Below are 24688 nucleotides of genomic sequence, written 5' to 3'. Positions count from 1 at the left end.
GCTCCACCACTCACTAGCTGTGTGACCGCTGGCAAGTTCCTTAATCTCTCTGTCTCAGTTTCCTCATCTGTAAAATGGGAGTGATAACAACAGAGCAGCCTTACAAGCTATTGGAAGATGAAATGGGATAACCTACGGAAAGCACTCGGTCTGTGCCAGGTGCCCAATAAGGGCTTTGGTAAATGTTTGCTGCTACTGATGCCCCTCAGACCCTTCCTTCTCTCACTGTCTCTGCTTGCTCGGTCCCTCAGTTCAGGCTGTCACCGTCCCTCCAGGGTACAAACTCGATCACCCACCAGCTAACTTAAATTCAGCCTCTAGCGTCACCTCCCTTAAGCCACCCGCTCCCTGGCACCAGAGAAATCAGCGCAAGTGGAAAAGCCCCATGTACCATTTCCCTGCTAATAAGCCTTACCTACCGCTGTCTGCCCAAACTATTAGGGCTTAAGAACCAGTGTATTTCCCGACCCAATGTCAATAACAAGGCAGACTTGTATAAAACATTATAAAAATTAATTCTTGGAAACTTTTAATATTAAAAAAAACCCACAAAATACAAGCCTAAAACTTGTGTTATTAGACTTACCAAGCATATACCCCGTCAAATTGCTTTAAAACTTTCTGAACGCTTAATCCCGATTTCACCCCTCTCGTCTAGGGCCCACGGCAGGCAGCCGCCGCAGCATGAGCCCGGCCCGGAGGCAGCAGCCTGCCGCGCGCGTCCCCGCCCAGGGTCCGGCGGGTTTCCTGCCCGCGAAGCCGCGCCGGGCGGAAGTGTCAGCCTGAGAGCGGGTTAGTATCTAGGGACCTTCACAGTTCCTGACATTTACCGGGGTCACGGAAGTATTTCATGGGTCCTAACACCTTCTTGAACTAACTTCGTGCAGTTTAGTCACGAGTTCATTCTAGAAGACAAAGGGACAAGGACGCGGACCGGCAAGATGCCTCGACCGCACAGCGCGCTTAGGGAAACTCAAGAACAGGTCGGCCAGATCATCAAGTCATGAAACCCAATCAGTGAATTCTGTTTGGCCTTAGGGTTCATTTCGAGTTAACACTTTTAATAATATTAACTATAGTCTTTGAATCAGCTAATGCAGTACTTCCCAAACTGGTGTTAAAGAAAAACTGCTCTGGGTAGTGTTAATCGGTGTTCCAAGAAAAACAGACTTCCCTTGCACAATTAAGTTAGTTTGTGAACTGCAAGCAAAGTCCAATAGGTTTTTCTTTTTCCACCGAAGCCCTCCTCAATACTTCAATATGGCAGTAAATGTTTTGAATAACCAAAGGGAAAACCTAGCACTTAGCCTAGCCCACGCTAATCTGATCAGAGATCCTTTGTTTAGGAAACTCCGATTAACATTTCCCAGAATCATTGTTCTGTTCCTGCTGATATGAGCAATGTCTGTCTAATCCGTTTAAAAATCACTATAGCCTTATAAGCAAACACACAAAATTATAATTGAATAAAATTAACCTTTGGCTGGATCTGCTTTTAAAATGTGTCCATAGGTTCAGGATTCTGTGGTCCTAAACCTTCATGACCTAAAAAAAGTAAAATTTCATAAAGGTTTATGTGCATCTGCTCTCTGCCCCAATGACCTACCAATTAACAAATCTTTCTATTAATCACACAGAAACATTTAAGCATTTCAGTCACACAACCGCATCTCTAGTTGATTAACCTGTTCCAAGATCAATTCATATCATAGTGAATACATATAGTATATATCAATATATTAGATCAAACACAGCACATTTGTGATCTACACTGAAAAATTCAGACGTTCTACACTTTGCCAGAGAATACACTTGGAATTTTATTATATTCCAGGTCATTGAAAATACAGCATAGCACATTTATATTATTTCAATGTGGAAAACGTATAATATATATAATGCCATGTATATTATATATGTGTACAATGTATTACATACATACATTTTGAAAACACCTATGCAAGTTCTTTCAACTCTAAAACTAAAAGGATTAGAAAACCAAGTAAGTCAAAGTTGATAGCCCTCTGATTGTTAGACATTGTCTAGCTAAAACAGTGGTTTAATCATTGTTACAAGCTCATACTACAAGAGAAACGTAAATATAATTTCCTGAAAGTGAAGTTGTAGGGAAAATTGGTACTGCCCGCACTGAAAAGCTGTCTTGATCAAAAATATTTGAAGGATTTTGTCATCATCTGCTTCAATCTACTGAAGGGTAAAGATTCAATTTTCTGGCTCCCTGCTGTCAGTAAATTCACCACTGAATCCCTCACCCCAAGCATAGAGTTATCATATGGAAGACAATCAATATTTATTGAATCAATAAATAAACTTTTCACCTTGCAACTGATAAGATAATTGTATCATACAATTTTAAGCACATTTGTTGATTTCTATGAATTTCTCCATCACCAATCCATTTAATTCAAATGGATATAAAAGTTCATTAGAGAAACAGAGACATGTAAAAGAAATGTTTAAATGGTTTATCACAAGCAATTGCTAAATTACTGAAATCCTGAACATTATATAAAAAATGAGAGTTAAAACAATATAATAACCATAGACAATATTCTGCCTATAGAGCTGTTACATTTAAATTGAAAAGCAAACACATTTGTCATTATAATTTTTCTTTAGCAAAATAGTTGATAGAGTTTTATTTGTTTCAGCTCTTTGAGCTTCTTGTAACTAGTGTTTGTTTCGTAAATCCTCTGGATTTTAGCAAAGTAGTATTTTATTATTTTACATGTCATGAGGAGGAGTCAGAAATTTAAGTTGAAATAACAAACGAACTAAAACAACACAGGCAACTGAATCTGTCCCTGTGTCTGAGTAACGTCCACATCTCCTGGGTTCACGGGCTTTGTTCCTTTGTTTGCTTGTCAGGCTTGGTGGAGCCAGGATAACTCTCAGCTGCGAACTTTCTTCACCAATCTCATGTATGAGGACCCACTGCCACACACATCCCTTAATTGTTTGGGTTTACTAGGCTCACATCATGCCCTTTCCTACAGAAAGATGAAAGCAAAGCATCCCCAACCTCAGTGAATCTATGAGCTGCAGGAGAAGACAGTCGCACGCAAGACTAACTGTTCTACAGACTGGAACGCGTTTACTCATCCGTTCATCCAGTCCTTACTGATTCCTTCAGCAGTGTTTTTTTAACACATTTTGTGGGACAGCTTCTGGGGAAGATATTGCAGGAACAACGACTAATAAAATATCGTATCCACCATCTTGCTTCTCACTAGCCTTCCATCAGCCCTGCCCCTGCCCTAGTCCACGCTCTATTGCCCCTCAACAACCAGAAAAGACTATTCTAGTTTTCCCAGTATCTGCAGCCTATAGACACTTGTTCAGTCTTCCTAATGCAGAAATGTAAGTAACCTCCCTCTCCAAAAAAATTTAGTTGCACCCCATAACCTATAAATTCCTTAACTGGTAATAATTTAAGGAACTTATCATCTTGGCCCCAATCTGTCTTTAAAAACTGACACATCAACACATAACAGTCTTAAAAAACTAACACATTAAGGAGTGACTTACAAGACACCAGTCCTTTCACATTTATTATTTCATATACATTACCCTGGCCTTGTCATGGACCTTATCTTCATAACAACACTGGAGATTCACAGAGCATTGCTGTATGTTCCCCTAAAACATCTCGTTTACCCTCAGGCACCAAAAACTTGATTTTTAAACTCCAGGAATCTAGGTGGGGCCATGTGACTAGTTCTAGTCAATGGAATGTGAACAGATTTGGTGGTTTTATGCCTGGTCCCTAAAAGGTCTCCCCCATTCTCTTCAACTCTCTTCCCGTCCATGGTGATTTGAAGATCATATGTTAAGGATGATGGCAGCCCAAGAACAGGTGCCTGTAAGCTGTCCCCGACCCCACACTGCCCCACCACCCCCTCCCAACACCAAACTGGACTGCGATATTAGGAGACACTTGATTTTTACAGTTTAAGGCACTGAGATTCCCCAGCTTATTTGGAGTTGGGGTGTAAACTACTTTAGTCTGACAGGGCAGACAGAAACTAATTTGATAGCCTTTTAGAATTGAGGAAACTAGGATTCTGAATCGTAAATGGCATCCAAATGCACGTGGTTAATAAGCAGGACTGCCAACTAACTCGGGCCTCTACTTTCTGTGACGGTTCCTTTCATATGCAACTTGGCTGTGCTGAGGGAAACGCAGACAGCTGCTGAACATTGTGTCTGGGTGTGTCTGCGAGGGTGTCTATGTAAGAGATGAACATTTGTATTGAAGTCTCATCAGTTTACAATGTTGTGTCAGTTTCTGGTGCACACCGTCATGTTTCAGTCACACGTGTGCCTATGTACATTCCTTTTCATGTTCTTTTTCATTATAAGTTACTACAAGGTATTGAATACAGTTCCCTGTGCTGTACAGTAGGACCTTGATATTCATCTATTTTATATATAGCAATTAGTATCTGCAAATCTCAAGCTCCCAATTTATCCCTTCCCACTCCCTTTCCCCACTGGTAACCATAATGAACACTTGAATCAACAGACTGAGTAAAGATTAACTGTACCAGTGCAGGTGTGCCTCATCCAATTTTTTGAGAACCTGAACAGAACAAAAAGGTGGAGGAAGAGTGAGTTTGCTCTGTTGGAGCCAAGACATCTATCCTCTTCTGCTCTTGGATGTCAGTGCTCCTGGCTCTCAGGCCTTCCAGACTGACTAGGACTGGGACTCACCCCACCAGCTTGCCTTCTTCTCCGATCAGCAGATGGCACATCATGGGATATCTCAGCCTCCTTAGCCGTGTGAGCCAATTCCTATGATAACACACTTTCACATCATTTAAACATCCCATCTCATCATCCAGCTTTCCTCCACTGATGCAATGATGCCCCTCGGGCCTCACCAAACACCAGCCGAACTGAAATGCTTTCTGCTCCCCAAACACACAGCCCACGTCCCCACCCCCAGCCTTTGTCCATAGTGCTGCCCGTGTGGAATGCTCTTCCCTCATCTACGTGCTTCACAAAACTATCCATCAAAGCCTGACTCAAACTGCCTCTGTAGGAAGCTGTCCCTGATGCCCCTGAACAGAGAAATCCTCACCTCTGTGTTCGTATAGCATCGTGGCTCTCTCCTATTCTCTTATGCTGTCACTCATCTGCACATGTTCTCTCTCCCATTAGACCAAAAGCTTTTCAAGGACAGAGACCATGTCTTACTCTTCGTGGTAGAACCCATTTAATGAATGTTTGAATTTAGTTAAATTCACATTTTAAAACCTTTATAAATTTTAGTATATTTTCTACTTCTATGAATTATTTTAAGCAATCCCATCCCCAAGACATAACATACAAGATATCATGACTTTTTTTTAAAAGGTTACCTTAGTAGTTACATTTTAAAGGCAAAAGAATCAAAAAAGACCCCATAGGCAGCATTGGATTTGTGTTGCCTTGCTCATAAGTCACTCACTAATCATGATGAAGGAATAAATGTAGTGGTTTAACTGTTTAATCTACCATCAGTTTGCACAGGGACCTTGCAGTGAGTGTCAACAAGTCACTTCTGATAGTCACTTCTGATAATATGTGCAAAGAATCTTCTGGACATGGTGTCCCCTTTGATCTCCTCTTTAAATACAAGACGTTAGTTCTGGTTTTTAAATTGTACTTTGACATCCTCTGATCTCCTCTAGTGAGCCACCTGGTTCTATAAGGCTTCACCTCATGTTTCAGAAATGAACCCGCAGTGTCTGTGCTAACCAGAGGCGGACTTAGGAAGTCCAAACAGTGGAGCAGACTATTAACAAGCAGTTGCTCTTGCTTCACTTTTGTTCCCACAACCCAATTTACTTCAGCAGCTTTTGCCTACTTAAAAAAAAATTACGTGAATGAGAATACGTCTTTAAAAATGAATCGCTTCTAAATAAACCTTAGATGCAGTTAGAATGAGGCTACTTATCATGGAGAGCTGCGTCTCCTTCCATTTGGCGCTAGTGACAAAGGTTAAAGATGCCCTCCTATAAAATACCACGTAATTAAACAAAGCAGTTTTGTAATTAGCCACTACACAACTGGATAAACTCCAAGTTTCATAACTCAACTTACAGATGATCCACTTGTACAAAAAAAGTCCAAAGGGTAAAAGACTAGAATTTCTCTTTGTTCAGCTGCTCTTCTAAAACAAAATTTAAAGTAACAAAGAGCAAACAGTTTTCTGCCCCTTGTAGTTCCCTCCTCAAGTAACATAGACGCATAGATACGCGTATAGAACGGCAGGCTTCCTGCTTGAGACTTGCTAAAACCCAGTACCAGAAACGAGAAATAGAAGTGGTACCCAGCCTACTGAAAACTCAACCCCCATTGCCAACCGGTGCAAGAATAATGCCTAAGGAGAAGCTGAGGGAACTCATTATAATAATCTGATAGAGACAAAACTCTGTCAAAGGCAAACCTCTGTTTCCCAACAGAATCAAATTACATGCTATCCAGGCCAGTCTCCACTGCACCAGCTTCTCTGTGTTGAGCTTCTAGAAGTTTCGATCCAAACTGCACATTCTCCCCTCAATTCCTCAGCGTACCAAGGGGACGGGCTCTCTCACCAAGCTCCAGATAAATGTCCCGTTACCTCAGGGTCGAGCCTCACTTCCCTGTCACACCAAGATGGAGGGCACTGCCTGTGGGTAATTCTATAGAAGGAATCCATTATGCACAATTCAGGACACTCTGACTTTACCAAAAATAAAATCTTTTTTAAAAACCACCCCTCAGAATTTCCAGGTCACTGGATGAATTTCAAAATCACAGTGATGACCAAGTACTTTCATCAAATATCCATGATACACCTTAGGCATTTTGCTGAGTGCCAACCCTAATACCTTGGCCAAATTTCACCTTTGAGAAGGTACCTTGGTTAATTATTTAGTTGTTTTACTTTGAAAGTAGTATTCTTGCTTTAGGCTCAGATCATTTCCTCACAGCACTGTGAATAAATGTCCCCAGATTCCAGAAGATTTGGGTAGAGTTTCTATAAACAAAAAAATCTAAAAAATGATGACATCGGTTGAAGTTGCATTCAGATTTCACTATGAAAGCATGATAACAAGTTTTCCAGAAGGACACGGTTACCTTCTGGAACACTGCAAAACAGAACACGTTAACTAATGATTCAGAGTCCAAGTTCAATGCCCTCTGGGGACTCAACCCCTGGTCTGAGCATTCAGACAAAGGAAGAACAAGGGTTATTATATGAATACAGTGGTCCAGGCAACGTGGCCTGGGTTTGTCTTTCAGCCTCCTCTCTGAGTTTTGGTATAAAAATATAGGACTAAATAATCTGATCTCTCCACAAATTGAACACCCAGTATAAATTTCAACTGGAAAACCACTTGGAGCAATAAGCAGAGAGCATAGATTTTATATATCACTTATTATGCTAGATACTTTTCTAGATGTTTTATAAAAATTATCATTTTTAATCCCCATAGCAAGCCTTTTTTATCTTTGCATGAGAAAGTTGAGTTTCTGAGAATTTAAGTGACTTTGTCAAGGTCACCCAGAGAGGAAGTAATATAACTGAACATCTGTCTCCAGAGCCCATGGTCTTTCTACCAAGGCATTGCTACCTTCATGAATTTTAAGTTCAAAATGCTGATTTTATGTTTCTTAACCTCTAAACCTTACTCTCCTTTGTCTGTAAAATTGTAACATTCCCAAGGTCACACATGGCTGATGACTGGCCACGGCGGGATTTGAACACTGGGTTTATGTCTCTTTCCAATGTACCACCTTCAAAAGAAACCAAACAATTGGTCTTCCTCTGCCAATTCTTTTCCTCCTTCAGTGTCCTCCTTCTCAAAACTTGGGGACCATGTTGAAGACACATGTCTTCTCAGTGGTACACCTCCTGCACATCAAAAAGACCTGGCAATTCTACCCTGGAAATAAAACCCATCACTCCTCTCCACCTCCATCCCCAACCCTAGGACTAGTTGCTGTCATCTCCAGCTGAGACTAGGTGACTTCCCTCATCCACCCGATCCCTCCAGTAGAGTCAGAAGGACCTTCTGGAAATAGAAATCAGGCCGTTTTACCACAGTACGTAAAGCCCTTGGGCTACTTCCGATTTCAAGATGACCCCATCACTTCTCACATACTCTCCTCCACATGCTTCACTCACTCATTCTGTTCTTCAAGGGTGTGGAGTCCTTTTACACTCTGGGACTTCATACCTGCTACTCCTTCTGCCTGGAGCGCTCTCACTCTTCCATCATTCCACCTGTAGACTTGCCTCGCTGGAGATGGTTGCCTTGCTCGTCCACTCCCAGTTAAACTGGGTTCCCCCTCTCAGCTCCCTGTGTTAGTTAGGGCTGGGCAAAGCTGCAATAACAAAGAGATCCAAAGAAATGATGGCTAAAACAAGGTAGAAGTTCGCTTTCTCTGTCACTTAGCCCAACTCCATAAGGGAGATTCTGTCCTCCTCAAAGTGTGCTTCCCTCTTGGGCTCCGAGGCCACCATTTCCGGTCTCATCATCTTCCAGCAGGAAGGGGGAAAAGGGCCAAGGGAGTGGTTCCTTTTCAGGGCACTCCCCAGAAGAGGTAAAATTCAGTTCTGTTCAGATACTGTTGAGCAGAACTTAGGAATTTGGACAAGCTATAAGAGATAATAAATCTTTGGTTGTGTTCCCCTGAAGACTCAGGCATTCTATTATGAAAGGCAGGCAGAATGGACATTGGTGGGGGAAAAAAAGCAGCTTCTATACTTCCTTTTCACAAGACTTATTTCAATTAAGAATTACATATTTATTCGATTCATGATTTGTTCAATGTCTGTCTTCTCTTGGACCATAAGCTTGATAAGAGAGAAACATTCTAGCTGTTGGGAAATAACACAGTTCCTAGAATATATAAGATAAACCATAAATATTTCATAATTGACTGAGTAGACAAGAGTTCTTTAAGAATTGTGTCAACTATATGTCTATCTCCCTCTAAATATATATTTCTCTAAGTATATATTCCTAAATATATACTCTAAATATATATAGTTAGCATTCTGTAACCACAGGTCCAACCAACCACAGATTGAAAATATTCAAAAAGAAAAATAGTTCCAGAAAGTTCCAAAAAAGCAAAACTTGCTCTCCCAGCAATTATTAAGGTATTATTTACACTGTATATACAACTATTTGCATATCGTTTACATTGTATTAGGTATTATAAGTAATCTAGAAATGATTTAAAGGACACAAGAGGTTATATGCAAATACTATGCCACTTTATGTAAGGGACTTGAGCATCCGTGGATTTTGATATCCATAGGGGTCCTGGAACCAGTCTCCAGATTGGTCCCCAGTTATCAAGGGATGACTGTACCCTAAATATATATATACTCTCAATATGTATTCCCTGTAAGATAAAATACATACTCTGCATGTATGGATATGTGTGTGTCCATTGGCACTGCCAACTCCTGTGCTGTCTCTGGTTTTCAAGACCCATTTCTTCCTTAAACATCTTATCCGGAGCTTATAACCCTCCACCAACAGTGTTTTCTTCATTTAGTATTGCAGTTGTCACTGCTAATCCACTGCCCTTTGTTCTTAAAATTCTTCCTGCTTTGGTTTCCCCCTGTTAACCAATGTTACTTCTGACCTCCTAACCAAATAGGCTAGTCATCCTTCTTTCCATTCCTTGACCACAGTGAGGCTCTTCTCATTGATCCCAATTCCTTCTTTCATTCCACAACTACTTGAATATCTACTCTGTTTACTCTGCTGGTCACCAAAAATACAAAAATATATAACGTTATCTCATTTCCCTAAGAAATCTCAAAGTCTATTTGAGAGACAGACAAGAAGAATAATTCACATGCAATGGAACACGTGTTATCAAATAGATATGCTTAGAAAACTACGAGAACACATTTATTGAGCACCTGCTGTTATCTCATTGCATCTGATATTATCATCATCAGATCAGCTGAACTTTAAAGATAAGGAAACTGAGGCTTAGAGAGTTCTTACTTGCAAAGTAATTTGCCCGAAGTCACATTTTGGAAGTGAGAAAGTAGAACTGCCAATTCAAAATTACCTGATAAGGCCCTCACCCTTTTTCCCTTTGACAAGCTCTAAGGCAATTCTACTCTATACTCTGTTCTAATGCAAGTTCTTCTTGTATGATGGTTCCCAGTTCTGCCTCTTCTCCTTGTCCACAAGTGCCCAGCTCCAGCCAGGCCCCGAAAGCGTCCTCGATACTTGAGCGTAATGGCCTCCCAAATTCTCTGCCTCAGCGGAGGAACCTTGTCAGAACAGGAGGCCCTACTGGAGGGGAGGCAGAACAGAGAAAGAACGCCTGTGTTTGCAGGTGTGCCAGTTATATATTGCTGCAAACCACCCCATAACTTTATGGGTTAAAACAACAATGTATTATCATCTGTTGTGGTTCTGAGGGTTGACTGGCCTCAGCCGGGTGGTTCCTGCTGCATTCTAAGAGGCTAGGGAGAAAGTTTTAGGCTTCTTTTGATCTAGCCTTGTAATCCCCAGAATGTCACTTCTGCTCAATTCAGATAAATCCAAGTCAAAAACATCAGTCCAGATTCCAGGGGAGGCAAATTAGATTCTAGAAAACAAATGATGGTTACCAAAGGGGAAAGGGTGGAGAGGGACAAATTAGTGGCTGGGGATTAACAGACACACATTACTATATATAAAATAGATAAACAGCAAGGACCTACTGTATAGCACAGGGAACTATATTCAATTTCTTGTAATAACATATAATGGAAAATAACATGAAAAGAAAAATATATATATGTATATATGTATGAAAAGAATATGAAAAGAAAAATATATATATGTATGTATATGTATAACTGAATCACTTTTCTGTACACCTGAAACTAACATTGTAAATCAACTACACTTTAGTTTAAAAGAAATTAAAATTTAAAAAAAATAGACTCTACTTTTCCATGAAAGAAGTAGCAAAAACTCGGTGACCTTCTTAACCAGTCTCATGGGAAATAAGACTTGGGTCCAAATCCCAGCTTTGCCACCTACTAGCTGTGTGGCCTTAAGCCAGTAACTTAACCTCTCTGCAATAGTGTTCTTACCTGTAAAATATTGGAAAGAGTATCTCCCTGGGTTGCTGTGAGAGGCAAATGAAATCCAATGTGTGAAGTGCCATGTACCAGGCAAGTAGGTGCTCAGTACATGTCAGTATTCATTCCCCATCATGATCCACCCTCACTCCCAAGCAGGTGGCAAAATCATATCCAGAAACATTTGTTAAATGAATGATTGAAACTGTGCAATTCATAGAGCTTCCAAAGGAAACTTCCAGCACACTGTTCATCTTGTCACTCTCATGCTTAGGAATGCAGACAACCTTTCAATTGCTACACGGAGTAACCCAAAGTTCCTGGCTCGGCATTCAGGACTCTGGGACCTCCCACCCTCTGCCACCCTGTGACAGACCTCACAGCCCTCCTGCTAACGCAGAGCAACCCGACACATAGCAAGTGCTTACAGATACCCCTTGCTGGAACAGGAACCGACTGCAGGAGCCCCCAGTGGACAAAGTTACAGCAATCCGAGCAACTGAATGAATAAAGTAGTATTGGATTATAACCCAAGGTATAAAATAAATACTCATGCATCCATACAGACATAAATAAATAACTGAATAAATCAGTAAATGGGGGAGAAGAGACAAGTGCAAATATCTTGTGCAGAAGAATTTCAAATAATTTTTATAAATACTCCTCCCTCAAGAGGTAACTCCCCATTCTTTAACCCTGGGCTGCACCTAGTGACTTCCTTCCAAAGAATACAGTGCAGAGCTGGAGAAACCTGACAGTCACTGCCTCAGCCGGGCAACCAAGGCCAACATCAGTAGGCTGATGCTGTGGACTCTTGGTGTGATGTGGTGCTAACAGGACTTCACTTCTGTGCTCTTCCTCCCCAAATCCATCACCCCAGTCTAACCACGAGAGAAACATCACAACATCCTAACTGAGGAATGAGCACTTGACCACTACTCCTTAAAATTCTCAAGGTCATCAATAGCAAGGACAGCCTAAGAAACTGTCACAACCAAGAGGAGCCTAAAGACACATGACAACTAAATAGATGTGGCATCCTAGTGAGATCCTGGCCCAGGAAAAGGACATTAGGTTAAAAACTAAGGAAATCTGAATAAACTATGGCCTTGAGTCATAATAATGTATTAATATTGGCTCACTAATTGTAATTGCAACAAATGCATCATAGTGATTTCAGATGTTAACAACAGGAGAAACTGGGTGAAGAGTCAGGCTGTCCTCGACTTACCATGGGGTTATGTCCCAATAAACCCATCCTAAGTTGAAAATATTGTAAGTCAAAAATGTATTGAACACATCTAACTTACCAAACATCATAGCTTAGTCTAGCCCACCCTAAATGTGCTCAGAATACTTACATTAATGTAGAGGTGGGCATAACCAACCAACACAAAGCCTATTTCATAATAACGTGTTGAGTATCTCATATAATGTATTGAATACTGTACTGAAAGTGAAAAGCAGAATGGTTGCCTGGGCCCAGAGTGGCTGTAAGTGTATTGGTTGCTGACCCTTGTGATCGCGTGGCTGACTGGGAGCTGCGGCTCACTGTCTCCACCCAGCATCACAAGAGAGGATGCGACCACATGTCCCTAACCTGGAAAGACATCAAGATTCAAAATTCGAAGTACAATTTCTGCTGAATGCATATTGCTTTTGCACCATCGTAAAGTTGAAACATCGTTAAGTCAAGCCATTGTTGGATGGGGCTAATCTGTATAGTGAAAATCGCTATATTGTCTTTCCAATTTTGTATAAATCTAAAATTGTCCTAAAATCTAAGTTTCTATTGGGAGAAAAAAAAAAACTAGCCTTTGCTAAACACTGTCCTCCTTTCCACTGCACAGAAAAGACCGATGCCTTCTGCAGCCCTATCATAGTGGTCAAGGCAGGGGAGGCTCAGATCCTGGAAGTTCCTGTGTCTGAGCTGAGTTGGAGTGTGGGCTCCACAATCCAGAATCACATCTCCATCCTAATCCAGCCCACTTCCCCCCTGCATACCTTTTGTTCATGGCACAACCGTCTCCCAGTTCCCTAAGTTCAAGACTTCGGGGTCAGCCACTCACTTTTTTATCCCGTTTTCTAAGCCCCATTGCTTCTAACTCATAATTTTATCTCAAATCCAGGTGGTCAACTCAACACCATGGTCTTAGTTCAGGTCCTCAACACCCATCATCCACACCCCTTTATAATTCTCCCTACTCCCAGCCTCTCTCCAGTTTCAATCTGTCCTCCAAGGTCACCAGAGCTAGCTTCTCCAAACATATTTTTGACCATGCTAACCCTGCTTTAAAGTTTCCCACTCCTTTCAGACAGAATGCACACTTACTAGCACCTATAGATGGTTCTTTACCATCTGACCTCGGACCCCAACTCACATTTCCACTTTCCTTCCCCACCGCTCCCTCTGACACCCCTTACGCTGAAGTCACACCAGCTTGCCACTGCACTTCACGAATACATCCTGGACTGTCAGGGCTTCACGCCTCGGCAGGTCCCTGGAGCCTTGACAGGGGTGCTCATGTCATCCCCTCCCTACGATCCTTCACTCAGTGACCCCTCATTCCTCAAACCCCATGGCAGAGGTTACCTCTTCTCAAAGCTTTCTCTCACTCCCGCAGACAGTCCCCCTTCCAGCACAACCCATGTGTGATTAACCTGATTTCCACAAGAAGAATCTCGCATATGTGAGGACCACCTGCCACCACCTATGTCCTCCATGCCTCCTTTCCATGCTGGGTACCCAGTGAATGTGCACTGCATGCTTCCACTTGTCAACTCCCCACATCCCCTCTGGGCCACACGCCCAAGTCCTCTTGCCCCCACACCACCTCCGCCTCCCACCCCCATCAGAACCTTCTTTCCCAGGTGACCACGTCCCTGTTCGCTCAGCTGAGGGTCAGCCAGGACTGCCAACAGCAGGACTAGGAAAGAATTGGCACCTTGAGATTAGCCACAGACAGAAGCCCGGGAGGCAATCCAGCTGGTGACTGTCTCTCTTCTCCTGGTAAGGTAATTTCCCCACACCCCTGTTACATCCGGCCAGCTCAAGGTGGAGCAGCTGCAGCCCTCACGGGGACAGGGGAAACCATTTGCTTTTCCTAATAACTAGAGTATCCCAGCGCTTCCTCCCCGACTAGTCAGAGTTACAGATTCCAACAGAGAGCACAGGAGTGCCCCTGCCCAGTCCGGAGCCCACGAGCTCGTGTCCCACTAGCCTGCCTGACATGTCACAGTCTCTTCCTGGCCCTCGGAGTCGATGAAACACTCCCTCAAAGCAGGTCTGAAAAAGGAGTTATGAATGCCTAGAAACCAAATCCATAAGAGAGGAAATCATCAAATAAATTTCCTCAATCACACGGAAACTCAAACATGTTCACAAACATTGGTGCTCAAAAGTAAGTAAGCTTAAAAATTGGACCCCTGACCACTGACTACCAAGTGACTGTCAAAGCCTGCATGCACAGATTATTCCCCAAAGCTGTTTTTAGAGAAATCTATCTGTGATGACAGGAAAGCCTTTTCTTTGTTTTTATACAATTGGTCTAATAATTTGAATTATAAAGCACATGAGTTTTTTCCCTCTTGTTTTCTGTTGGTTTTACATATATATTATCTCTTCTCCTAAATAGCAATTCTTCTTATTCTTCAAAGCACATAAGGCCAACAACGGGGGATGGAGGGGTGGAGTTTGGCACGAAATTACCAGAGACCAGTACTTCCACTTGGGCCCCAGCTCTGCTGCATATCAGTAAAGTCCCTCCCTTGCTGAAAGGCGCTCAGTTTTTTCCACTGGGACCTAGACCTGTTCTCCGTGACCCTGATAACACTCATATAGTTCTGTCCCCAAAGTTGAAATTCAGTGAATGTTAAACGTTAGCATTGTTTTATGCTACAAGTTTCTTAAAGGTTTTAAATCAACTTTTATAATTAAGTATGCCAATGTCAAAGAGCATCATCTATATATCAATCAGGATCAAAATCAGAAATACTACAGCTGTTTATTTCAACAGGTTCTACATTGGATCATTAGGCAGCAGGAATGTAAAAAGTCGCCCTTTTTTTTTTTTTTTTTTGCTGTCATTCTCCAAACTGATATTTGCATCCGAGTTAGCAGCTGATAACAGAGAGATTATGAAAATTCTGGCTAAAATTAAAATGCCAAAACTGGGTCTTCTGGATAATGAGAAAGTGATTGCCTCTATTGCCGAAGAGGAAATGAAAACAACAATAGAGAAATTTGCAAGTAGCCAGCCTCCTGCGGTGATGAACCAATTGGAACAGGATAACGCTTTTGAGGGAGAATCAAGAGATCTGTTATGCAGGATTTATGAGGACTGTCCACTTAGGAGACCCATGAAAACCCCAATGCAGAGCCTTTGTTCCTGTAATCTGTCAAATTTACCAACATTGGTCCTGTTTGCTTAATTAACTGCACTAGAAGAAAAAGGGGAAAAAAAAGCCCTCCAGGTAGGAACTGAGCGAAATAATTCAGCTTGAGATGGGTAGTGGTTTCTTACCTGGCTGCTCTGACTGTACGTGCAAAATTTCTAATTTGCAAGTGGCAGCAAATAGATCTAGACCAACTTAGGAATGTGCACAGAAGCCTTTATCATGCGGAAGGGAGATATTTACAAAGGCTTTTAAACAGATTTCGTTTTCAAGAACTTTAGTAAACGAAATACAAAACCTGAGCCCCTTCGTGAGCGCATCAGTTAGTTACCAGGAAGCGTGCTTCGTTCTCCGTGGGAAGAAACGAGGGGTGTATAGGTGCCTCCTTGCTTCAGTTCAACTGTTGACAAAAGAAGTTTACGTTCAATTCAGTTGTGAAGTGATTCAAGGTAAAAGTTAAGTCATCCATCCTCGGTTCACAGTTACATGTTCATTCCACTTTTCAGATTACTTGTAAAACCTGGCCTCACCAAAGCCCCCGGCATCTGCAAGTAAACACTTAGAGAAAAGAAAAGCAAAGACAAAGAGCAACTTTCCTTAACAGCACTTTGCCAGCGGTAAAGAATAAAATCCAAATCTCTTCAGCTAGAGGGAACTTTCTTTGACAGATAGTATTCAGATAACCCTTAAAACCTCTGCAGTTGATCAGTTATCCATTCTCTTTGGTTGTTCTCAGACGACGGCCCCACACTCCCTCTGAGTGAAGGGAAAGAGAATATTTCGTGTTCTTTCAGTTGCTTCTGAAATTATTCTAGGAGACAACGCAGGCACACTGCCCGGCGTTCCCCTGAGAGGGACCTGGCTGTGGTGCCACCAGCGTCCCCCATTCCTCAGCACCTTGTGCTCTGCTTGACCTGAAAAGTCCTTGATGCCAGTGAATGACTCAGAGTGCAGGTTCTACTTAAGGCAAGATTTTCCAGACTGGAGAGCTTATTTGACTCAAAACATTTATTTCCTTTCCTGTTTGTACAATTACTAAGCCATGTTACTTCCCAATGAAGTAAAACGTAACAATAGCGTGTTAGACAGTCAGGAATTGGAACCCCCTGTGTTGACTGCAGCATTCGTTACAACAGCTAAGACACAGTAGCGACCTAAGTGTCCACTGATGGGTGAATGGATAAAGAAGATGTGGCATATATACGTATGTGCATATATTCCTATATAAGGGACGTGGAGGTACCGTAAGGGCATTATGCTAAATGAAGTAAGTCAGACAAAGACAAATACCATGTGATCTCACTTACATGTGGAATCTAAAAACAAACAAACCAGAGCTCACAGATACAGAGAACAGATTGGCAGTTGCCAGGGAATAGCGGCTGAGTGAAATGAGTAAACAGAGTCAAAAGTACAAACTTCTAGTTATAAAATAAATAAACATGATGACTATAGTTAATAATGTATATTTGGAAGTTGCTGAGAGTAGATCTTAAAAGTTCTCATCACAAGAAAAACAATTTATAATCATATGCAGTGACGGATGTTAACTAGACTTGTTGTGGTGAGCATTTTGCAATATACACATACATCAAATCATTGTGCTACGTGCCTGAAACGAATATGATGTGATGTGTCAATTATACCTCAATTTAAAAAGAGTCAGGAATTAGTAACCCTAGGTATACTGAAGGGAACTCATTGAAAGAATCTTTTAAAACATTAACAACTTTGTTATAATATGTATTTGATTTATAAACTGTTATTTAAAATTTTCTTATCCTCTCTTTGTGTGTGAAATTAATATCTCTACTTTTCAAATAGCAAAACCAGGCTAACAAAAGAAATATTGTAGATGTTTATGATTACAGGAATATATGGTTATTGCACTTTGCCAAAACTGTTGCACATTGCTGGAGAAGTCATAACAAGAAGCGAATTGCTGAGGAAGGTATTAACTATTTAGTATTTCCAGCCCATAAGGAAATACTAATATTACATATTCATGAGGGTATGATAGGTACATTTAGTATAAAATTAATATTCTCTCGGTGGAATGGTTGGGGTTTTTGTTTTCGCTTGTTTTTAGCATTTTGGCCAAGTTCCCATAAACACCGATGTCTTTCAAAGTTAGCACAGTTAGGTCCTTCTTGTGACATATCGGTGTTTGGAAGACTGCATTCCAGAACAATTTATTAGAGTTATGAGAGCTTTTTCAGTAGATTGGTTGGCCCATCTAAGATAGAGGATGCCAAGCACAGAATGGTAAGGAGGCATTGCTCAAGGGATGGCCAGCCTTCAGAAATTCTCTAGGGTTTCATTAGGGGAAGGGGCGAGACCTGGGCCCCACACTTACCACCCAGAATTATCAGACTCCAGGGCCTGTTGAGCCAATCCTCAAACCTAGATTCAGCCTAAAAGAACTCCAGTCAGGCTGCAAGTAGACACATGAGGGCCATGACGGAATGGGAAGCGTTTGGGGAGCGGGGGTGTGTGTGTGTATACACAGCATCCGTGCCTACACCCGCCAGAAGGTGGAAAGGGTCAGAAGAGGTGATGAGTGAGCTACATCTTGACAAGTGGCTCCGAGGAGATGTTATGAACAAGGAGGGACATGCACCCCATAAAGGGAAGCGAGTAGCTCGTAAAGGCACAGAGGTCTGAGGAAGCCGCTGAGTTAAGGGACAGGGAGATGTTCGCCGTGGCTGGATTGTAAGAGGAGGGGAGGTGTGGTGTCACATCAGTTTCTCCTGGGAGAGCGGGTGATTCTGGAGCAGGCCCTCCAGGACTGGCTCCAAGACACCAGCCAGGGCACATGACTGTTTAGCTTCCGGAAGGATAGCCCAGCAGGGGCAGAACAGCATAAAGTCAGCAGAGACTGTGGCCAAGGTTCCGGAGCAGACGGCCTGCCTCTCCCCCTTTCCAGCTTTGTGACCTGAAGCATTTTACTTACTCATCTGTAAAATGGGAATGGTCATAGTATCTACCTTAGGGTTACTATGAGGATTAAACGACTTAATTATTTGTAAGGCATTCTGCAAGCATCTGGCAAAGACTAAGCGTGACCCAAGTGCTTGGTAAACAAAACAGCGGTCGCAGCAGTGAGCGCATCAGCCCTTTATCAAGAGAACTCGCTCTGGATTCCAGGCTAGAAGAGAGTCGTGTTTTACAAAAGGACCCTGAAAGGACCCCTGAGGTCCCTTGAGTCCAGACTCTTAACTGAATAACTTGCTCAAGGAAGAATTCCAGTCTTGACCTGAGTACTAATTGAACGGAGCCTTGTGTAAGAAGTTATGGGGTCCAACTGAAAGGTGGGAAGTCCTGGGCTCCCCAGCAGAAACTGAATATGAGCCTCCCGGTTTGCTGTGGGAGACAGGCGAGGAGAAAGGCAGCAGATGGATGAGTCCCAGCAAAGCCAAGAGAAGAGCTTTTTCCCTCAGGGCTCCCTGATTATCCGTCTCCTCTCTGAAAAGCCATCATTCCTTTTTAAAGTTTCTTCAGAAAGAAATACAAGGTTATTGAGAACATTTCTAAATTCACAGAGCCCAGGTATTTTGGGGTAACTGTGTCATAATGACTGAGTTATGTGTCCAGATTGTATATAAAATCAATCGCTGTATATATATGAGCAAATGAAAAATGAATTACAATATTTCCTATAATTGCAGTGCCAATCTCCTAAAAGAATCATTACAAGTTTTAAAGGGACACTCCAGGTGCCACTTCATCTGCAACTTAAACCTGTATGGCAGGAAGGGCATTAGACATATAAAAGTGAGAGTTTATTTGCTAAATTCTTTATAGATTTATACTGCCAACTACCGTCCTCTACTCAAAATAATGAAAAGACAGTATACCAATGTCATCCTAATAAAACAGATGCCTATATATATGTATGTGACACAAAACATTGACTTGTAAATTCAATCTACTAATGAATAACTTGCCAGGACCAGCATCTATTAAAAATTAATTATTGTAGTTAACGATTTTAATATAAACTTGCTTTCAAATGTTTACAACTAAGAGACTTGCCATTGCTTTAAAATGCAAATTAATTTGAACGTCTCAGCATAGGCCTCCCCCACCACACCATCACCCTTCCCTAAATAAAATTTTACCTATAAAAAGAATAGGGGAGGAAAACCTGGATCAAAGATACCGTCTCTGCAACTTGGGCAGGATGGAAACCACGGCAGGCTACTACCTTTCTTTGTGATTTCCGGAAAAGAAACAAACGCATCCCCAAATGCTCCATTTAAGTCAATAATAAAGTTTCTTTTGGAAAAAAAAAAAGTAGAAGTTAGGAAAATTTTAAAAAGAATGCTTTCTGAAAGAGACTAACAAAAGCCTTCCGATGTCACGAACTATACTACCTCTCAACACAACTGCGTCCCTAGTGGGGACTTCTAAAAGGTTGAGTTTAAATTTTTTAGAAGTGTGTTTCATGTAAGCATCACCACATATGCCAAATGATCCATTAAGGACGCTCCATTATAGCTTAAAGAGTTTTGAGTTAAACACACAGGCTATCGTGGCCTAAGATGCTAAGAAAATACATGGCTCCATTTCCATTCAATGTAACTCTGCGGGAAAGCGTTATCCACAGAACATTTGCTGCGTTAAGGCAAGCACAGTGCCTTCAGAACGATGTTGAAGCTTCTGACCTCGCTAGACCAAAGGCCATCTGTCTTCAGGTTTTGGAAAATTAGTCAGTTCTCATGAGGGATCTGTGTACATAGACCGTGCATGCAATCATGCCTGGAGGTCCAAGTTAGACATTCGGGTTTTCTCGAGGACTTCCTACCACCAAGCCAAGCCACCCTCCCGACCCGCACCCACAAGGCCTACCCTCTTGCCTTGGGTCTTTCCCAGGCTGGCAATTTCGGAGTTTAAAGCATGGACTGTTTGGACTTATGTCCCAGTTCTCCTGCTCTCGTATGTGCCTCCCATGAGAGTCACGTGTCCTGAAAACACCTTTGAGACTGGATTACATAAGAAGTGTCTGACTATTTGGAGAGAAAACTGATAGAAGCGAGTCACTGAGAATGTCCTAGACCCAAGCTTGGCTGAGAATGTCCCGCCACCTGAGCCCCTGCAGCCCATTCAAAGTCAATGGTGCAAAAATATCCTCACTGGATCTTGAACAGATGCCGTGCTGAGGGAGGGGGACATTTGATACTTCAGAGGGCAAAGCAAAGGATGCGTGTCTTAAAGGTATTAGTTTCCTGGAGGCAGTTTAGATGGCTTATTTCTGGAAAGCAGGGTTCTCCCACATCATCCTTTATATTTCACTTTCTTCCCACTCATTCACTCTGGCCATCAGTCACCAAACTCAGTTAGGCATCATGAAAAAAGAGCCCAGCTGGGCAGGGAGAGGGCAGGGGAGGTGAGAGAGGCTGTAAGGGACAGATAGGACGGGAGCCTTGTCTTTAGCATCTTGCCTGACGGAGGCGTGAAGAAGGCATTCTACAGGATGAATACATCATAAAGATGGGAATTGCTGCGAGGCATCCAAGGAACAGTGAGCATGCCTCTCCCCTCGTGGAAGATCTGGGCTGGGGATCATGCAGGCGCTTGGAGCCAGAGAGTCAAGGTTCTTGAATGTCAGCCTCAGGCGGTAGGATTTATCACACAAGAATGAGAAGTCACTAAAGGCTTCTGAGATAATGAAAACCACATCTCAGGAAGGCTTATCTGATGATGTGCAGAAGAGATTCGGAAGGACAGGCTGGGTTGAGGAACACTAGACAACAGGAAGTATCAACAGGCCCTCAGCCAAACCTCTGCTTTAGCTCCATATGGTGACTAGGTCTCAGAGGGAGAAACCCAAGCAGGGGAGAAATGGAGAACTTCCCTCATCCAGTCTCACCCTCTCCCCACTCCCCAGGGCTACCCCACCCCATCCCCTAGAACAAGTGCCCTGGGAGAACCCCAAGTCCAGCTCTGAACATCCCCTCGCTTATTCACTGAGGATGCACAGCCAGATAAGCAGAAGCTTCCCTTTCAAGGGAACTGGACTCTGCTTAGCTGATAAGGACCCTTTAAGACCAGTAAGTCTCCACCTGGGATATAGCCAACTAAACATATCTGAACTGTCCTGGATAAAAGGCTCCTTATCAAAGCCACTAATCTCTCTGCATATTCTTCATGCTATGCCCAGCCAGACTGAAGTTTCTCCCACCTGCTTGTCAAGTTTTAGGGTCAGAAGGCCACCTAATGCCAGATCTCATTCCAAGCAGAGCTCACCTGACTCTCTTTCCAGCAAGACCAGCGCCGACCTCAGTTTGCTTGAACTGAACTTGTCTCTCAAGCACTGCCGGTCTCCAAGGGCCATGACAGCTCTGACTCACTTTCCCATAGGGACACCGTCAGCTAAGAAGGGTGCAGCCTTCCAGTCATAAGGCGAGAAGGTCTGACACATATTGGAAGGAAAAAGGCAGCATCAAACAAAGCACCCGGATTTCTCCTATCACATCATAGTGAACGGGCTGCGGTCAGATCACTCTAGAAGATACAACGTACAGATCATTCCCATGGGGTCTTGCCGAAGTCAGAATCGTGTCAACGGAGTTCAGTCCTAAAAGATCTCTGTAGCACTGGTGTTAGGTATAAGCCCCGGAAGCTCATAGTAATTGTGTGCACAGCACACAGAATGAGAAAGAGACTTCTTCGCCTTCCTTCTTTCAGAGAAGTAAATTGGGTCATTGAAGAAAAGCTCAGAACGCTGGCTCTCAAGAATCCTTCATCACAAAATTCTGGTTGACTCATTTCTTTCCTGTAATACAAATTCGGAATGTGAAATATTTACACTCTAAATGAAGATGAGAGAAGGCAAAAACCAGAAAAAGAATTGTAAGTGGAATGTAATAGATGGTAACTTAGGTACTGAGAGAATTTGTTCTGTTCAGGCACCTACATAAACTATTACAACATAAAAATAAGATTTCTGAGCAAACCCAACCAAAGTCCTGAAAATGCAGATGTGTCTGACAGTGAGACACAAGGATGCGTGAATGGACAGTCTGAGTTTGTTCTTTCACTAAACAGTATACCAGGAACTTATTAAAGTGTAAAGATATTGAGGGGATTTTTTTGAAACTTTTTTTCCAACAATAATGACAACATTTCTTGTGATAAGTGCAATACATGCAAAATGCTAAAGAGACATGCAAGACGAGTTCTTAATTCAGAAAACGGAGTCAGGTCAGTCTTCCAAGAGGTGGTGACTCCCAGGCTGCGATGCTGAGGATGAGTAGGAATTGATCAGGCACGTCAATGTCAAGTCAAGGTGAACGGGGCAGCAGGTGCAAAGGGCTCAGCACCGTGACCAGACATGGACCACATGGGGAACTGGAAATCGTTCCATGGGACCGAAGCGTAGTGGTCGAGGAAGGAAGTGGTAAGGGCTGGGTAGAGAACAAAGTGGGCAGGGGCCAGACCACCAAAGACTTTATGTGCCAGTGTTAAGGATCTTGGATTTTATCAGGAAGGCAGTGGGAAGCCTGGGCCCCTGGTTAAGTGAAGGCTGATCAAAGCATTCACAACCCTGGGATTGCACAGTAGGTGAAGGGTGAAGCAATTCTCCAAGATAAGGGGCATGTTGGCAGGAAAAAGTGAGCTTGAATTTGAAGTTTTTCTGTCAGTTATCCAAGCAGAAACTTCTTGGACTTTCTTAATGCTCAACTTCAAAAGCTTACATCCAAACATCTCGACAACTTTTGTGTCCAATTATGAAGTTATCATTCACAAAAATAATTTATTTGACTCTAAGGTATATAGTATTTCCCATGGATACCAACTTTGGGGAGACTGAGTCCTGTCGCCATATGACCTGTGGGAAGAGTACTTCCCATTGTTTCTGGGACATGTCCCTGGCCATATACACTTCTGGAATTTACTGAGAATCTCACTGTTTAGATTCCTCAACCCAGAAAAAAATCATTAATCCTACTGGTTTTCTGTTTTTTAAACAACTTCCTACCCAAGATACTTCTTTAATAGCCTTTAGTACAAAACATTGTCCAGAACTTTTGGAAAAGTCTGTTATTGTCCTCTCGCACCTAACCTCTCTCAAAATTCTCGAATAAATTATTCAAGATGCTTCTTGATGAAATCCAGGAAGGACAGTTTCCACAGAGCTTATGAAATACAGCCAAAATGGCTCTAAGTTTCCAGGACGGATGGTGACTCAATAGTAGTTTTGGCAGGGGGGTAGGAGGGAGAAGGCTTATATAAAACAAAGCAAGGTTTTAATCTAAGTGGAGCGTATAAATTGTCATTCTCCAAAAACCTTGCAGTAGTGACCCATGTTAATACTTTCAGAGAAGCCTTTCAAAACATTCCTGAGTCTTAAGCTCAAGGTCATGTTTGACCAGGATTAGCAAAGTGCCGTTCACCACGCACCTCTGTGCAAGTCGGGGGCGATGTGTGTGTCGGGCCACTTTCCCTCTCCAGGGCTGCCCCCTGACCTCGCACGTTAATGCAGCATCTTCCCTCCTTGTCCACCACTGCTCACCCCTCCTCGGCTCTCAACACAGCCTCCAGAGGGTCCTTTGAAATCACTGAGCCAAGTTAAATCCCTCCTCTGCTCAGAACCTCCAGTGACTCCTTCTGGAAGAAAACGCCTAAGTCCTCACTGTGGTCCGCAAGGCTCTACTGATCCGCCCCACGTAACCCCTCCACCTGCCCGCCAAGACTTTCCTCCCACCAGCTCACTTGGCTCCAGTTCCACTGTCTGCAATTCCAGTTCCTTCAAAACTCCCAGAACAGTCCTTCCCTAGGCCCGTCGCCCAGACTGTTCCCTCTGCCAGGAATGCTCTCGCCCCAGAACCCCCCTTGGCTCACTCACCCCACATCTCCCCTCAATGGTCACAGTCTCAGGGGGGCCTCTCCCAACCACTCCATTGAGAAGCATGCACCCCACTCCCACCCAGAACTCCCAGAGCCCCGACGGCGCTCCAGGCCTTTTATACACCTGCCATTTCAAACATGTATCATTCACGTACTGACTGTATTCACTGTTCACTATTGGTCTCCTAACACTGGAATGTAAACACAATGGGATGGCAGGGTTTTCTTCTAAAACAGAAGTTCTTCAGTTCTAATGCCTGGAACCAGGTCTGGCGCCTGACAGGCACTTACTAAATATTTGCTGAGAGAATGTGAATGAATAGTAAGTGAATCCTTTAT

General features: G+C 42.7%; 1 long non-coding RNA gene across 1 annotated transcript in view; it reads right to left on the bottom strand.

The window, feature by feature from the left end:
* Positions 1-24688, bottom strand: part of LOC140685552 (uncharacterized) — a 40286-nt gene that overhangs the window by 791 nt on the left and 14807 nt on the right. Inside the window, exons 4-5 of the long non-coding RNA XR_012058812.1 lie at positions 8232-8379; positions 1478-1545 (exon numbers count right to left, since the gene is read on the bottom strand). This is a non-coding gene — a long non-coding RNA (uncharacterized lncRNA). The remainder of the gene's footprint in view (positions 1-1477; positions 1546-8231; positions 8380-24688) is intronic.

This window comes from Vicugna pacos, chromosome 14, assembly GCF_048564905.1.
Source record: "Vicugna pacos chromosome 14, VicPac4, whole genome shotgun sequence".
Classification (NCBI taxonomy): Eukaryota; Metazoa; Chordata; class Mammalia; order Artiodactyla; family Camelidae; genus Vicugna; species Vicugna pacos.
This window is presented reverse-complemented; position numbering and strand designations above follow the sequence as displayed.